At 39.6% G+C, this 17,179-nt stretch overlaps 1 non-coding gene and 1 pseudogene across 1 annotated transcript; one reads left to right on the forward strand and one right to left on the reverse strand.

Moving 5' to 3' along the window:
• The first annotated feature begins 5,404 nt into the window (after positions 1-5,404).
• LOC136335990 (transmembrane emp24 domain-containing protein 2 pseudogene) lies at positions 5,405-6,016 on the forward strand (annotated as a pseudogene).
• Positions 6,017-9,799: 3,783 nt separating this feature from the next.
• On the reverse strand, positions 9,800-9,989 carry LOC136336786 (U2 spliceosomal RNA). The gene has a single exon (XR_010731602.1). It is a non-coding gene; the product is annotated as a U2 spliceosomal RNA (small nuclear RNA).
• Positions 9,990-17,179: the final 7,190 nt, after the last annotated feature.

The following is a 17,179-nucleotide window of genomic DNA, read 5'->3' on the forward strand; positions in this document are numbered from 1 at the left end:
ACCGCCTGGTCAGGCTCTGCAGAGAATTTCAAAACAATAATAAAACAGACTAGAAGTTGCTCCTTTTAAAAATATCCCCTTCAGCTAGCAGTGCTAACAATATCAATAGTAAAGACCTCTTCTCAGCTAAACAAACAGCCTCCCCACCCCCTATCTATGCCTTGTTAAGTCACTTGCTGTAACCTGGAAATATTTCTTAATCTTTACATTTCACTCTGTTAATGTAAATACTCTTTATTAATAATAGTGTACAAGGAAATCCACAATGACCATTCTCAAACATTTTAAGATCTCAAATTATGAAAGACAGTATCTGTCATTTTTGTTACAGTCTACTGAGGAGAAAACACAAATTTTAGAAATTTTTCAACAATTGTGGTTAACGTTAAAAGCATTCTCCATTCACTCTTAGGTTTAACTAGCAATATTTCAATGTACCAGAAAGCTTTCATCATTTAGCAAATCATGATGTTGCTATAATAATAATATAGAGATAAAAGATTAGATTAGGATTAAACTGCAAAAGCAGCATGGATGACAAAAGTAATTAACCTTAGGAGAAAACCGCCCTTAAATTGCCCATAAAATACAGCAAGCATGGGTTCATGAATATAACTGTGTATTCACGTCTATTCTTATGCTCACTCCGGTCTGAGACCAGAACAATGGGAATGTCTGAAGTTCTGGGCCTACAACCCAATTTGCCATAAAGGCAACAATCAAATGGGAAGGGGTGGGCGGAGAATGCTGCTGAGGGTCTCACACTTGAGCAGACATCAGAATCACCCAGAAAACTTATCGAAAGCAGATTCTAGGCCCCACCACCACTAATTCTGATTCATTAGGCCCGAGAATGGGCCTTTCAAACGAGCCCTCCAATGATGCTGGTGCTGCCTGCCCACGGATCCCATTTTGAGAACTGTTTCAAGGGAGATCTTTCAATCCCCTTTACTTTTGCCTTACCTGCTGCCCTTAGAACCTAATCCTGATGTATTGTAGGTTCTAAAGCTGAAGTGTAAAGTAAGTGCCCAGAAGAAGCCAAGCCACAACAGGCTTATATCATATATTGGGTTATAAAATTAAATCATGTATTAATAATATATAACAACCTAGAATGATACATTACCCCAAGCATTTATACAGAAGTCCCTGTCTTTCAGAGAGCTCAGGATGCTTCCTGTGTCTTCTCTCTCTTGGATATATGAGAACTATAAAAATCTATTTTATAAAGAAGGAATCTACAAAAACAATTGGTTTCCAATTCACCTGCCTGTAACTCTTTGTACCATGAGGCTAACCAATGTGCTTGTTATTAGCTAGCACCCTTGAGTGGCTTAAGAGAAAAATGTCATCATGGCATTACATTTGATAGTATGTAAACAATTCAGATTCACCTTTCATAGGATACATGCAAAAAGGCACTTTATTGTCAATATATCCAAAAATTGGATATTTCATATCAGAATGTAAGAGGAAACTTACTTCAAGGAATCGGGGACATTTTGATCATGAAACACAAAAACAGGGTTTGTCCATTATTACTTTAAAAATAGCTATTGCTATATAATTTTATTGCCAAATCAGTGGCTTTTCTCCAAAAACAAGCATCATAATTACAGCAATAGAAATACACATGTATTCCATTAATAATGATGTTCCAGGGTGAGAAAGAAAATGTTACTTGGCAGCAAGAAGCCACTTCCTAAATTTTTATTTAAAATGCAAGAGTTGCCCTGGCCAGTTGGCTCAGTGGTAGAGCGTTGGCCTGGCGTGCAGAAGTCCCGGGTTCGATTCCCGGCCAGGGCACACAGGAGAAGCGCCCATCTGCTTCTCCGCCCCTCCCCCTCTCCTTCCTCTCTGTCTCTCTCTTCTCCTCCCGCAGCCGAGGCTCCATTGGAGCAAAGATGGCCCGGGTGCTGGGGATGGCTCCTTGGCCTCTGCCCCAGGCACTAGAGTGGCTCTGGTTGCGGCAGAGCGACACCCGGGAGGGGCAGAGCATCGCCCCCTGGTGGGCAGAGCCGTCGCCCTTGGTGGGCGTGCCGGGTGGATCCCGGTCGGGCGCATGCGGGAGTCTGTCTGACTGTCTCTCCCCGTTTCTAGCTTCAGAAAAATAAAAAATAAAAAATAAAAATTTTTAAATGTAAGAGTTTAGGACACTAATTTAGGTCAAATATAAAGAAAAGAGCTGAAGGAAACAATAAATTGCCTTAAAGGGAGGTTTCCATAATGGTGGCATGTATCTTTTGTCCTATTATAAATGTAGGCTAGCCTCCTTAAATGTAAGGCCGGCATTTCCTAAAATATGTTCTGAAAATTCCATTTAAAGATCTTGAATCTTTAAAACCTAAGGGTTATCTAAGTAAATTTCCTACAACTGAAATAACAAAAATATTAGTAGATACAAAGAAATATAAATTATTACATTGAATAGAAATTATAATTCATATTTTATTGCTTCATGTTTGCTTTTTCATAGATCTAAGCACATTTAAAATATAAACCTAAATTCTAAACATTAAAATCTACTTACTGGCAGTTCAAATATTTTTCTGACCATATGTGTGTATTATATATGTACAACATATAAGTAAAAGACGATACTCAATGTATGTATATACACATACACACACACACACACACACACACTGCCCTAAAAAAAAAAGCAAATTGCTTTAAAGGAAAGCTTTTATAACTATGAACTTTAATATATGAACTACTATTAATATAGTATACTCTTCCTATATGTAAAAGAGAAGGTCTCATATAAAGTTTTCCAAAGTAGCCTGACCTGTGGTGGTGCAGTGGATAAAGCATCGACCTGGAACACAGAGGTCGCCAGTTCAAAACCTGGGCTTGACTGGTTAAGGTACATGTGGGAGTTGATGCTTCCTGCTCCTCCCCACCTTTTCTCCCTGTCTCTCTCTCTGTGTCTGTTCCCTTCTCTAAAATGAATAAATAAAATCTTTTAATAAATAAATAAAGTTTTCCAAAGTATTCTGAAAATTCTATGGCCATACAAGTTTTAGAAACACTGACTCTCACCCACAGTGTCATAAGTAATTGCAATACATGATAGAAAGTGCCAAGTACCATAAAAACCAAAATACATGACTTTTATAAAGTTGACTTTCTCATTTGCCTCACCTCCCACCAACCAATCAATTCATCACTAGATCTTGTGGTTTCACTTATAAGATACATCCCCAATCAATTTCTGAAAATATATCATGCAAAATAACCAACAGATTTACATCATATATGTTCTCTGACTTCATTAAATTAAATTAGTACTCAATAATGGGAAGATACCTAGAAAATCTCCAAATGTTCAGAAATTTAGTAACAAACTTCTAACTAACCAATGAGTTAAACAAGGAATTATGAGTGACATTAGAAAATACTTTGATCTGAAGACAAATAAAAACATGATATATCCACATTTGTGGAATGCAGGTAACTCAATCGTTAGGGAGAAATGTGTAGCTCTAAATGCATTTATGAGAAAAGAAGAAAGGTCGAAAAATCTGTACTATAACTTTAAAATAAAAAATAAAGGATAGCAAATGAAACTCAAACAAAATTGAAATAATAAAATAAGAGCAAAAATTAAAAGAGAAAACATACATGTAATAGGGATAATCAACCAATACAAAAGTTGTTCTTTGAAAAGATTGATCAAATTGATAAACTGTTAGCAAAACTGATCAAGTGAAGAAAAAACACAAATTACCAATGAAAAGAAAGAAAAAGGAAATATCACCATTAAATATACAGATACTAAAAAGATAAGAGACAATTAATATTAATTTATGCCAATAATAAAATAATAATCAGTAACTTCATTTATTAATCAGACAAAATAAACAAATTCCCTTAAAAATACAACTTAACCAAAATTGATACAAGAAGAAATAAAAAGTCTGAATAGTCCCATATTTACTAAAGCAATTGAATTCATAATTAAAACTCTCCAAACAGGCCCTGGCTGGTTGGCTCAGTGGTAGAGCGTCGGCCTGGTGTACAGAAGTCCCGGGTTCGATTTCCGGCCAGGGCACACAGGAGAAGCGCCCATCTGCTTCTCCACCCCTCCCCCTCTCCTTCCCCTCTGTCTCTTTCTTCCCCTCCTGCAGCAAGGCTCCATTGGAGCAAAGATGGCCCGGGCGCTGGGGATGGCTTCTTGGCCTCTGCCCCAGGCGCTAATGTGGCTCTGGTCACAAAAGAGCAACACCCCAGATGGGCAGAGCATCGCCCCCTGGTGGGCATGCCAGGTGGATCCCGGTTGGGCACATGCGGGAGTCTGTCTGACTGTCTCTCCCCATTTCCAGCTTCAGAAAATACACACACAAAAAAACAACTCTCCAAACAAAGAAACTACAAGATTCAATAGTTTTGCTAGTGAGCCTGACCAGGTTGGTGACACAGTGGATAGAGCATTGGCCGAGACACTGAGGACCCAGGTTCAAAATCTCAAGGTCACTGGCTTGAGTGTGGGCTCACCAGCTTGAGTCCAGGGTCGCTATCTTGAGTGTGTGATCATAGATATAATACTGACTCAGCTGGAGCCCTCCCAACACAAGGCATATATGTGAAAGCAGTCAATGAACAACTAAGGTGCTGCAACAAAGAATTGATGCTTCTCAACTCTCTCCCTTCCTGTCTGTCTGTCCCTCTCTGTCCATCTCTCTCTCTCGTTCAATCTCTCTTGCACTAAAAAAAGAAAAAGTTTTGCTACTGAATTTTCCAAGTATGCCCAGAGCCCACACAACACTGTTGCATTCTCTACCTTCCTTCTACTTCAATGTTCAGATCCTCGCCATCATGCTCTGCTTTGAGACCACAAGTACCAATGCCAACATTACAAATATCCCTGTTTATGTTAATCTCCAATTTCTACCTGATGCCCAAGATCATCTCTCATCACCCATATCCCCACACAGCTCTGTATATTCCTTAATTAAATTCTATTTCCCATCCTTCTCCAACTTCCAAAAACCTTCAACTGTGTCTTCTGGAGCTCAGTTCACCATCAACTGAACCACCATAAACACAATCTCTTCTCTAAATAATCCCTTCACCTAGTTACTCTCAGAGAAACTGGCTCTTTCCTGAGGACAACTTTTTCTCTTTAGTCCTCTCAGATAGTGGCTGTTTTCTTTCCCATAGCCCCTGTACCTGAGTCTGGAGTAGAGATAGAGCACTAACTATACTAGAGTCTAGATACTCTAGATCTTTACCAGAATTCAAATAGAGGAGCACTGCTTGCTCCCAGGCACCACTTCTGTAACTTTGGTCTTACTTTCCTCCTAAAAGGATCTTGTCTTGAAAATTATATCTTCAGAGGAGGTAGTAGAGGCAGCGACAGCACCTTGGAGGCCACAGTATCCATCCTAGCTTTGACCCCACCATGATGATGCTTGCTGAGCTACTGGTGCTCCTGGCTACCCTCTGGCCACAGCCTCAGGCTACTTTGTCAGCATCAAAGCACTTGCCAAAGAGTGCTTCTTCAAGCGGGGCACCTTGGGCACCAAGACAGGCCTTATCATCAAGGTGGCTGAGGCCAGCTTCCTGGACATTGATATGCAGATTATAGGACCTGATAATAACTTATAATAATTTATAATAATTTATAAAGCAGACCAGGAGTCCAGTTGGAAAAACACATTTGCTGCTCACGTGAATAGAAGATAAGATTTATTTTAACAATAGGATATCCATCATGACACCAAAGATAGTGATGTTCACCCTTGATATTGGGGAGGCCCCAAAAGGATAAGACATGGAAACAGAAGCTCACCAGAACAAGCTGTACTATCTGATTAATGAACTAGCTGTGGTGAGGACAGCCGCGAAGCCTGATCAGGAATACATGGAAGTCTGGGAGAGATTACTCATAGCTACCAATGGCAGCACAAACAGAAGAGTCTGGTCCTTCCTTGAAGCACTTATTCTAGTTGCTGTAACACTGGGACAGATCTACTACCTGAAGAGGTTTATTGAAGTTTGAAGGGTTGTTTAAGAAGCATTTTCTTGATGATTCGAAACTCCTAATTCACTGTATACCAAACACCTTGGTCATAATAATGTCATTAATTTGTACATGTTTATTTTCTGAATTGTTCATTCACAGCTCACGTTTCTTTGTGATTAATAGATATTGAGGGAAACACCTTTTTTAGGAAAGTGATAGTGAAAATTTGACATTTGATTAATACAGTTTTTTTATCGGAATTTTGCTTCCCTTACACAGGTTCTTCCAAAGCTTGAACACTGTCAGTGAAATGTAGGCATGTAGTCCTTATATCTTCTCTGGTTTTCATAATAAAATGTAGTTTGTTCAGAATAGTAAAAAAAATTATACCCTCAGACTGTTACTTTCTATTCCTTTGTTGCAGCCATCTACAGACCCCTGGATCATCCCTCACATGCTTTGAAGGAAATTAGAACCTGGCCATTATTGCTTTCTCTTACATAGTTTCTGACATATTACTTGGCAATTTCAATATCCATGTTGATAACTTTTCCAATCGCTAGTTTTTTAATCCTTTACCTTTCACTGTCCAATCTTATTCTCCACTCTACCTCAGTCACACACTCTTGGGGATATACCCTAGACCACGTTTTTATCACGACTGCATTGCTTCACTTCCCTCACCTAGCTTAGCTGCCATCAACCATTATTATAATCACTCCCTATTATGCACCTCAACTTCCTTATCTCTCCATTACACTTCTCTAGAGGATTAGTTAGGCTTCTCTTGAGAAACAGAACCAATAAGCTCTACAGAGAGAAATATATAAGAGGAGACATTATAGGAATTGGCTCATTCAGTCCTGGAGGCCAACAAGTCCCATGATCTGCTGTGTGCTCACTGGAGAACCATGAGAGCTGGTAATGGAATTCAGCCCAAGTCCAAAGGCCTAAGAATCAGGAGGCTGATGGTATAAGTCTCCACTTGAATTTGAAAGCTCCAGAACCAGAAGCATTGATGTCTGAAAGCAGAAGATGGGTCTCTCAGCTGAAACAGAGTGGGTGAATTCACCCTTCCTCTGCCTCTTTTATTTTTATTTTTTAAGATTTTCTTATTATTTTTTTAGAGAGAGTAGAGAAGGGAGTGGCAAGGCATGGGAAGTAGTTGTTTCTCATATGTTCCTTGACTGGGCAACAAGCCCGAGGTTTTGAACCAGCAACTCTAGCATTCCAGGTCGACACTTGATCCACTGCACCACCACAGGTCAGGCTCCTCTGCTTTTTTTTTTTTTTTTTCTGTCTAGATCCTCAACAGATTGGATGATGCCTACCTGTGCTGGGGCTTACCAATTCATATGCGGCTAGTTTATTCTAGAAACAACCTCACAGCCACAGTGTATCCCCTTAGCCCAGTAAAATTGACACATAAAATTAACCACCACACTGAGTAAACTCCAGCTGTGACTCTATCTAACTCTCCACCCACTCTGCATCTGCAGCTGACTGTGAGTGGAGAAGAGCACAGAAATATGTAAACTAGTCTCAGTGTAAAGTTCTTGATACCTATGCTCAAGTAGGCCATTAGTGCTTCTGGGCAACCATCCTCATTTCCCCACTGGTAGTCATACCTTCATCCGCATACCTTAAACTTCTTTTCTTCTCTACACGATCAGTTCATGACCTTGCTTCTTCTCTCAGTGAGAAGCTTCACTGTGAGTATTTCCATATGATTTTACCACCTCATCTCCACATAGCTGTACACTGATTGTCTTCCTATCACTGTAGATGAATTATATATATGCTCTCACCCAGACAACCCTCAGCTCCTAGCTAAACCGAATCTGTGCATCAGGTCAAATCCTCTTTCACTTATTCAAGGATATTGCATTAGGAAATGTCCCCTTTCCTAAATCATCAAATGTTTCCTCATCACTGGATCACTCCCATAAATATGCTGTATCTCCCATTATAAAAAAAAAAAAATGACATCACTTTCCCCTCTAGTTGCCACTTGCTTTTACATGAAAACTTCTTGAAGAAGTTATCTATCCTTTCTGTCTCTACTTCCTCTCCTATCAACCTCTCAGGAAACCATTACAGCCATGATTATGTTTCCTACCTCCTCTGCAGTTGCTTTGGTCAAGATCATCAGTGATCGCAAGTCAAAGGGTCAATTCTCAGACCCCATTGATGACAACTTCCTTCATAGCTGCTTTCTCCTCTTGGTTTCTAGGGCCCCATCCTCTGGGTTCTCTTCCTACCTCACTGATGGCTGGGTATCAGTTTTCTTTGCTGGATACTTCCTCTCTTAGACCTCTAGAAAATTCCCCAGACTCAGCCCTTGGACCTCCTTCCTTCTCTGTTTACACTCATCCCTAGCAAACTCATACACTTCCTGAACCCCATGGTAAGTGTATATTGACAATTCTTCCACTTCTCAATCCCTGGTTTTTACCTTGAATCCCTCGCTTGCAGAGCTGTCTTTTCTTTGGATGTCCAACACCCAAATCCACCCTTCCCATAGTCTTTCCCATCCTGATAAATCAAAAATCTGTTCTTTCAGTTCATCTAGTTTAAAATTTGTAATAATCCAGGCCCTGGCCAGTTGGCTCAGTGGTAGAGCATCGGCCTGGCGTGCAGGAGTCCAGGGTTCGATTCTTGGTCAGGGCACACAGGAGAAGCACCCATCTGCTTCTCCACCCCTACCCCTCTTTTTCCTCTCTGTCTCTCTCTTCCCCTCCTGCAGCTGAGGCTCCATTGGAGCAAGGTTGGCCCGGGCGCTGAGAATGACTCTGTGGCCTCTGCCTCAGGCACTAGAATGGCTCTGGTCCCAACAGAGCAATGCCCCAGATGGGCGGAGCATCGCCCCCTGGTGGGTATGCCGAGTGGATCCCGGTTGAGCGTATGTGGGAGTCTGTCTGATTTTCTCCCCATTTACAACTTCAGAAAAAAAAATTTTTTTGTAATAATCCTTTGCCCTTCTCTTGCTCTCACATCCCATAAGCAATCTGTCTGTTCTGTTCTCTAGCATTTCTGAAATTCCACTGCTTATTGCCATTCCTACCATTTCTGCCCCTCTCAGGCCACTGTCTCCCTGAAATTTTACAATAGCCTTTTAGGTGATCTTCCTGCTTCCTATCTTGCCCTCTTCATTCCATCTCCAATAGAACGGCCAGAATGATATTGTAAAAGCATAAATCAGAGCGCGACATTCCTCTGCTTCAAACCCTCTCAAAAGCCTTACAACGACCTCAAGGTCCTACATGATATGTTGTTGCTGGTATCTGATCTCACTTCCTGTAATCATCTCCCTCATTGAGAGGAGTAAATTCCCCTTGTTGTTCCAGAAAAAGGCCACACATGCTTCCCTCGTCACAAACTTTGCACTTACTGATCTTTTGGTCAAAATGTTCTTCCCTCACTATCCACATGGCTTGCTCCTTCACTTCCTTCAGCTCTCTGTTCAAAAGTTACAGTACCCATAAGGTCTTTTCTGAATGCTCAATCTAAAATATAACCTCATTCCCACCCTCTAAGAATATGTTTTCCTTATTATGACTTTTTTTACCAAATCACTCATTATCACCTAACATTTACTATACATATATTTAAATTATTTGTCATCTATCTTCCTTCTCTAGGATATAAGCTCCATAAGAGAAAGAGCTTTAGCTGTGTTTTGTTCACTGTGGTATCTTCAGCACCAGAACTTAATAGTGAGTACTCGGTAAAGAGTTATTGTAGAAATAAATCAATTTCTTTGCAATATCTTAGTTGTGATGTGATATTTCTTTAGATATATTTTTATTATAACTTAAACTTTTTTTGCTTTTTTTGTGCACCATTTCCAGAAGCACTGCAATACCAGCTCGTGTGTGAATGGACGAAGCAAGCTCCTACTCCATCTCCCTGCTCCAAAAGCACATTTAATTTATTGTCCTCAGATAGAGGACATATCAGATATTAAACTGGTAAGAACAAATTGCTACACTACATCTTTGCCAAAAGGCCAAAAAGCCAAAAAACTATATAACTTAATCTTAGTTCCAAATAAATTATGTTCTTTTCTATTTTCAATGACATTTTTATTTTTCTATTACATTTTCAAGCTTTGAATAGTCTTTGGCATTATAGGATATACATTTCTCATAGAAACTACTTTTTTTGTATTGAGTAGACATAATAACTACTTAACTTTTCTTTTTTGAAGTTAACACTAACCCTATTGAAATATTTGGATTCTTTTAGGCTTTCTTTGCCCCTTGGATGTTGTAAGACTTCTGGTTTGGATCTGTGTTTTATTTAAAATTCCCTCACTGTATTTGCAACTTTCTGTGGGGAAGGGGAGTGTGCAATGAGGCTAGTGGTAGAAAAACACAAAAGTGAAATTTTATTTTTTTAAAAATTTGCAACATAGCAGAGTTATTAAGGCTCTAGAGGTGAAAAGACCCAGACTTTAATCCCTTTCCCACTATTTTCCAGTTATGATCTTTAATCTTTTTTTTCTAATTAAGTGAGAAGTGGGAAGCAGAGAGATAGACTCCCACATGTGTCCTGACCAGGATCCATCCAGAAAGCCCCCTTCTGGGCGATGCTCTGCCTATCTGGGGCCATTGCTCTATTGCTTGGTAACTGAGCTATTTTAGCAGCTGAGTCAAGGTCATGGAGCCACCCTCAGTGCCCGGGGCCAACTTGTTCAAACCAGTCAAGCCATGGGTATGCGGAAGAGAGGGGGAAAAGAGAAAGTGAAAGAGAGAGAGGGGAGGGGGAGGGGGACAGTCGAATAGCAGATAGTAGCTTCTCCTGTGTGCCCTGATCAGGAATCTAACCCAGTATATCCACATGGCAGGCCAAGGCTCTACGAATGAGCCAACCAGCCAGGGCCAAGACCCTTAACCTTGTTGAAAAAACATGTGTCTCTTCATCCTTTCTTTTGGCTGAATAGTATTTCATTGTTTATATGTGCTACATATTCTTTATTCAGTCATCCTTCAAAAAACACTTAGGTTGTTTCCATATCTTAGCTACTGTTAATAATGCTGCAATGAATGAACATAAGGTACACATATTTTCACAGATGTCTTTCTTAATTTTTTTGAGGAACTTCCATACTGTTTGCCAAAGTGGCTGTGCCAATTTACATTCCTACCAGTAGTTTATGAGGTTCTCCACACCTCTCCAACACCTGTTGCTTCTTCTTACTAATAATAACCATTCTAACAGGTGTGAGGGGGTATCTCATTGTGGTTTTTATTTGCATTTCTTTGATAGCTAGTGAAGTTGCGCATTTCATATATCTGTTGGCAGAGTAGGCCATTTTTAAACCAACCCTCCTGCAAAGAACAACTAGGAAAGCTAGATGAAATTTTTTTTTTCAAATCCGCTAAAAGGCACTGGAGACCTCTCTAGACAGTGAGGATTATAAAATCAAAATCCAAGAGGAAGAAAGCCAAAAGAGAATATTATAGGATTTGGGGATGCTTTTCCAAAGTTTCTGATTCCAAAAGCAGCATCTGAAAGACTGAGTAGCTGAAGGAAGACTCTGTGGGGACTGACTCAGAACCTCAGAATCAGTACAAAGCTTATTCCAAGATGAATATGTCTAAGATTCAACAGATACAGAAAGAAGCCTTCTCAGAGCTTCACTCATCTGTCTGAAAACAGAAACATTTGAGAAATGAGGCTGCCATAAATTTGCTTTTTAGGCTGGGTCTACTCCCAGGAGCAAAACCAAGAGTAAAGCTATCATAAATCTCCTTTCCAGGAGTTTAGTGGCTAAAAAGACAGATGCAGGATGCTGCAAAAAAAATAGGGAGTGACTGCTAATGGGTAAAAGTTATTGGGGGCAAAGGGGGAACGATGAAAATGTCCTAAAATTAGATGGTGATAACGGCTATACAACACAGTAAATATACTAAAAAATAATAAATTGTCTACTTTGAATAATAAAGCTCTTTTTAAAATAATTAATTAACACGAGGGAGTGAAGAGAATGACTGAGAATTTTGACCCAAGACACAGGAACAGTGAAGATACATTATACTTGGATAGAGGACTCTGTGGGCAATGCACATGGGGAGAAGAAAATGAGGAGCTCGGCTTTGGACATGTAAAGTTTAAGGTGTCTATTTGTCTTCTAATCTTTTTATTTATTGATTTGAGAAATAGAGAGACATCCACTTGTTGTTTTATTTTTTGAATATTCATTAATTGATTCTTGTATGTGACCTGACTGGGGATCAAACCTGCAACCTTGGCATATCGGAATGATGCTCTAACAAAGTGAGCTGCCTGGCCAGGGTTAAGGTGTTTATTTTATATCCAGTATAGTTATCAACTCAAGAGTTGAGTAGATTTGTCTAGAGTTTGGCAGAGGGATCTAGACTGCAAATATGAATTTGTGAGTTATAATACTAGATGGATTTAAAACTATGAGACAGATGGAGAACACCAAGGGAGGAAGTACAGCTAAAAAGAGAGAAGATCAAGAATTTAGTACTGGCCCTAGTGGGTAGCTCAGCTGGTTAGAGAGTCTTCTCAATATGCCAAGATTGGGAGTTAGATCCCAGATCAGGGTACATATAAGAAACAAATAAAGAATGCATAAATAATTGGAACAAAAAAATATCTCTCTCTCTCTCTCTCTGTCTCTCCCCCCCCCCATTCCTCTTTCTAAAATTAATAATATTTTTTAAGTTAAAAAGAATTTAGTACTGGATTAGTCCAAGATAGAAAGAAAGAAAGAGAAGAAGGAAGGAAGGAGAAAAATAAAAAACAATGGAAAAGGAATAAAGGAGAAAGAGAAGGAACATTAGTGTCTTCAGTGTTCTGGTAGCCAAGTAAAGAAAGTTTATAAGGGAGGAGAAAATAGTCAACTTACAGGTCAAATAAGAGGAGGACTGACAAAAACCATTGGATTTAACAATGCAGAGACCACTACTGGCACATAAAAACACCTACAAGAGAAGGACTGCTCAGATTGAGTTAAGGGGGAAAAAACGGATGAAGATAACTAGGAAAAAGTAAGAATAAAGAATTTTTTCAAAGGTATGTAGCAAAGGGAAGAAAGAAACAGGGCTAGAGCTAGCAGGAAGAATAAAATCAAGAAATGAATCTATCTTCTTTAATGACTAGTGAAATTGCAATTGTAGTGTAAAATTTTTTAAAAAAACAAACCCACAGTGGATCTAGATAAGGGAAGTATGAAATACAAACTTTAAAATAATTAAGATTAATATATTTAGGAAATTAAAACACAAGATTGAGAAGCTAAACAGTTAAAACCAACTATTTTTAAAGGACTGGGAAATTCTACAACTAAAAAATACAATAACACAAAACGAGTCTCAATAAATTTAAGAAGATTGAAATCATATCAAGCATCCACCAAAAAGCCAACAGGGTATTTTGCAGTTTGGATTTTGTGGACAGAGGCTGCTGCCCAGCCCTCTGCCCTCTGCCTCACTAAGTTATAAAAGGCTAAGCCCTTCCCCACACCTCCATGTATTTGCTCATCCTTCCCCCCATGTTTCCCGGAAGAAAAGACTGGCTTCTTTGTGTATGTTTATGTATTAGTGGAGGTTTTCTACACTTGATGGAGTTCTTATGTTGCCTTGGACACTGTATGCTAATTATCACTTTGCCCTGTAAATAAAGAAGGATGCGTTTCTGGGGGCGGCCATGTTTGGCAGCTCTGCTAAGGCAGTAATTCTCTGCTAGCAGGAACTGTGAAGCCCTCCCAGACCCATCTTATGCATCTTTAATTCTTTATGTCTATTTTCATCAATTCCGTACCATTCCCGCTTGGGACCTGAACATACTCATCACGGCTGGCCCATGGCACAAAATTTATAAAGAATTTCTAAAACTCAACAACAGGAAGGTAAACAATTCAATTAAAAAATGGGCAAAGAACTGAATAAAGCCTGACCTGTGGTGGCACAGTGAGATAAAGCGTTGACCTGGAACACTGAGGTCACCGGTTTGAAACCCTGGGCTTGCCTGGTCAAGGCACATATGGGAGTTGATGCTTCCTGCTCTTCCCCTTTCTCTCTCTCTCTCTCTCTCTCTCTCTCTCTCCTTTCTAAAATTGAGTAAAGTCTTAAAAAATAATAATAATAAAGAAGAACTGAATAGGCACTTCTTCAAAGAGGACATACAAATGGCCAATAGGCATATAAAAAAAATGTTCAACGTCACTAATCATCAGAGAAATGCAAATTAAAACCACAATGTGTTACCACCTCACACCTGTCAGAATGGCACACATTAACAAAACAACACACAATAAGTGCTGGTGAGGATGTGAAGAAAGGGAACCCTCCTGCACTGCTGGTGGGAATGCAGACCGGTGCAGCCACTGTGGAGAACTGTATGGAGTTTCCTCAAAAAATTAAAAATGGAACTGCCTTTTGACCAAGCTATCCCACTTTTAGGAATATATCCTAAGAATACCAAATCACTGATTCAAAAGAAGATATTCATCCCCATGTTTATTGCAGCATTGTTTACAATAGCCAAGATATGAAACAGCCCAAGTGTCCATCAGTGGATGAGTGGATTAAAAAGCAGTGGTACATATATATGTATACAATGGAATACTATGTGGCCATGAAAAAGAAGGAAATCTTACCTTTTGCGATGGCATGGATGGACCTAGAAACTATTATGCTAAGTGAAATAAGCCAGGCAGAGAAAGACAAATATCATATGATCTCACTTATATGTGGGATCTAATGAACAAAGTCAACTGAAGAATGGAATAGAGGCAGAGGCAAGATCACAGGGACCAGAGGGACAGCTGTAAGAGTGAAGGGGATGAGGGGATGGGATCAGAGAAGGTAAAGGGATTAGAGAAAATATATATACATAAAACATAGATACAGATAACAGGACAGCAAATTCTGAAGGAAAGGGGGAGGGAGTTAGGGGAGGGGAGCAAAGAGGGAGAGGGTATAAAAAGGGACATGGGGTGGGGGTGAGGGAGTTATATTCAGTGGGACACGACTCCATGTAAACACAATAAATTAAAATTAATAAAAATTTTTAAAAATACAATAAATGAAATTAAAAACTCAGTGAATGGATTTTTAATTTTAGTTCCTATACAGGGGCTCCATTTCTGTTAATGACCAAGTAAATTTCTATCATGCCAGCCATTTCAGAAATAACTCTATACAAATTGTAAAACAATTATCTGCAGGCACTGGAGAATAACCTAAACCAGACAGAGTTTAAAGGAGAGTCAACACTTAGAAGAAAGGACTGGCACCGAGCGACCTCCCTATGTCTACAATTTCTAGCTGGAAGGAAGGTGCCCGTCGGATCCCTGCAGGGTGGCTAACATTCCAGTGGAAAACCTGCCATCTTTCTGGTGCCAGAAGCCCAAGGACAGAACTCGGAGCACCCACAGTGGCCATGAATGAAGGAGGAATAATAGGCAAGGCAGAGTGGCAGTGTAACCCTACATTCTGCTTTAGTTTCCTGCCTTTCTTCTATTACCAGCATATATTCTTTAAAAGTTTAGAAATTCCAAACATGAATGTGTGCCCTGTCTTTGGTGCCAGTGTGTGGAAAGAAATTGGACTGCCAGGGATGCAACCCAGGAGCAAGTGTCCCACAGAAAGGTCCCCAGTGCCCTGCCCCTGTCTGCTACAGTACTGTCTGACTCCTTCTCACCCAAATTTGAAGGCTTGCCTTCATGGCATTTACAACCACCAGTGACTTGGAGTACAAGGACTCCCATTCCAATTACAGGGAAAACTGAATAATGCCAACATCCACTAAATAAAGTTTAAATAGTTTAATGTTACCAGTTGGAGCTTGGAAGAGGTATAATATATCATTATATTTACCCCCCTCCCTCAAAAAAATATATATATACACACACACTCCAATCTTTGTTGATTTGTATGGTGGGAATAAAAATTTTCCATGGCTGACTCACATAATAATACTGATTATGTTGATTAAATGCTGGGCACAGCTCTAGATGCTTCATGTCTATTAACTCACTTCATGTTCATAACAACTCTTTGACATACATGTTACTCTTATCTTCACTTTACATAGGACAGAACTAAGACATAGAGAGGTTAAGTAATTTATACAAGGTCCAATTAGAAATTGCTTGCAATAGGTAGTCTGGATTCACACCTGGGCTCTAGAATCCGTGCTCTTAACCACTATACATGCAGCTTTCCATGGGCTCACAGGACCCTTTACCAACAATGTAAATGCAAGAGTGAATTTTCATTCCAATAGGCATTGAAGATTATAAGTTGTTTTTCAATTTCACAATTTGCCCAGTGATCAATACCTGCATTTTGTATAATCCTATGCCAGGTTAGAAAGTTAGAAAGCTAGAAAAGAGGTGAGGGACATAAAGGACTAGAATGGAAAAGGAAGTCTATGAGTTGTATGAGTCTAGTTTTGTCCAAATAAAGAACAATGGATTTTTTTTTTTTATAATTTTATTTTTTTAATGGGGTGACATCAATAAATCAGGATACATATATTCAAAGGTAACAAGTCCAGGGTATCTTGTCGTTCAATTATGTTGCATACCCATCACCCAAACTCAGATTGTCCTCTGTCACCTACTATCTTGTTTTCTTTGTGCCCCTCCCCCTCCCCCTTTCCCTCTCCCATTCCCCCCTCCGCCCCGTAACCACCACACTCTATCAATGTCTCTTAGTTTCACTTTTATGTCCCACCTACTTATGGAATAATGCAGTTCTTGGTTTTTTCTGATTTATTTATTTCGCTTCGTATCATGTTATCAAGATCCCACCATTTTGCTGTAAATGTTCTGATGTCATCATTTCTTATGGCTGAGTAGTATTCCATAGTGTATATGTGCCACATCTTCTTTATCCAGTCATCTATTGATGGGCTTTTTGGTTGTTTCCATGTCCTGGCCACTGTGAACAATGCTGCAATAAACATGGGGCTGCATGTGTCTTTACGTATCAATGTTTCTGAGTTTTTGGGGTATATACCCAGTAGAGGTATTGCTGGGTCATAAGGTAGTTCTATTTTCAGTTTTTTGAGGAACCACCATACTTTCTTCCATAATGGTTGTACTACTTTACATTCCCACCAACAGTGGATGAGGGTTCCTTTTTCTCCACAGCCTCTCCAACATTTGCTATTACCTGTCTTGCTAATAATAGCTAATCGAACAGGTGTGAGGTGTATCTCATTGCCGTT

Source organism: Saccopteryx bilineata, chromosome 4 (assembly GCF_036850765.1).
Source record: "Saccopteryx bilineata isolate mSacBil1 chromosome 4, mSacBil1_pri_phased_curated, whole genome shotgun sequence".
NCBI classification, from domain to species: domain Eukaryota; kingdom Metazoa; phylum Chordata; class Mammalia; order Chiroptera; family Emballonuridae; genus Saccopteryx; species Saccopteryx bilineata.